The sequence below is a fragment of the Diachasma alloeum genome, unplaced genomic scaffold (assembly GCF_001412515.2).
Source record: "Diachasma alloeum isolate Michigan unplaced genomic scaffold, Dall2.0 Dall_scaffold_00701, whole genome shotgun sequence".
Lineage (NCBI taxonomy): Eukaryota > Metazoa > Arthropoda > Insecta > Hymenoptera > Braconidae > Diachasma > Diachasma alloeum.
Genome location: NW_021680833.1, coordinates 5,838 through 7,254, shown reverse-complemented (window position 1 = coordinate 7,254; position 1,417 = coordinate 5,838).

Below are 1,417 nucleotides of genomic sequence, written 5' to 3'. Positions count from 1 at the left end.
GATCGCTGATTGAAGCCAAGATACCTATACGACTCCTCAGCGCCAAGATGTCTAATGACGCTTCCATCCACCAGGTGTATCTCTCCCATCCCGTGCCCAACCTTGCCCCTCTTCATGTGGAAGACTGCACATTTGTCCAACCCAAAGCTCATCCCGACCGCGCGTGAGTACACTGCAACAGCATCAAGCTGGAGCTTGAGTTGCCGCTCTCAAATAACTTCAGGTCATCCATATAGAATATATGGCTAACCTGATGCCTCCGATCGCCAGGTCTTCCGGCTTGGTATCCACCAACACCGCGCAAGGCGACAGATAGGGGCATCAGTGAGATGCAGAACAAGAGAGGACTCAAGGTATCGCCCTGAAAAACTCCTCTCCTGAATTGCACCAACCCTGAAGTAAGCCGACCCTTACCAGATGTTATGGTGAAGCGCGCCCTCCAAAGTGGTGCAAGATCCCTAATGCACCTCACGATATTTTCCTCTACCGCAAGGAACTCGAGTAGCAGGAAAATGAACTCATGGCTCGTGCTATCAAATGCCTTACGATAGTCGACCCAGGCCACTGACAGGTGCCGATGATACTGTATCGAATCGCACAATATGCACCGATCGACGAGTAAACTCTCCTTGCACCCTGACAGCGACCGCTTCGCCCCCCGCTGTTCATAAATCTGCCGCCACACGGGTTGTACATCGTGCAAGATACGCTCATTCAAGACTCCTGTGAAGAGCTTATAGAGCGTATTCAGGCACGTGATGGGCCGGTAATTTGCCGGGTCAGACAAGTCTCCCTTCTTCGGAAGCAGCACAGTTCTCCCCTCCACCTACCACTCAGGAAGCATCACGCTACCATCGATGAATGATGTGAAAATCCGAGTCAGATGGCTATGAACCGAGGTAAACTTCTTCCACCAAAAGGCGTTGATGCCATCTGGACCCGGAGCGGCATGGTTCTTCATGCCTCGTAGCGCAGCTTGAATTTCCCCCTGACTGACTGGGATGAACTCCGCGCGCTGCCGACGATGTTCTTCACAAAACTCACGAAATGCTTGAAGATCTGGAGTCTCCGTCATCAGACGAGGAACGTGACTATAAATTGCCCCCCAGAATTCCTCAACCTGCTCGACTGATGGCATCTTGTCGGGTGCAGGCGCTGAAGGCTCGAACCACCGGCTGGGGTCGGAATGAAAGACAGTATTGTCCACCATTCGCCGCAACCGCTTTTCTAGGGACCGCTTTGTAGCCCCCAGAACTCGAACCCTCTCGACAAATCTCTCCTTGATAACAAGGAGGACTGCCTTATTCAGTGTGTGATGATGATACCGCAAGTTCGAAGATATTTTGCGAATTGGAGACGTAAAATTTTGTCCACTTACGATAAAATCAATAACACACTGAATTTGCGACGCCTGCTT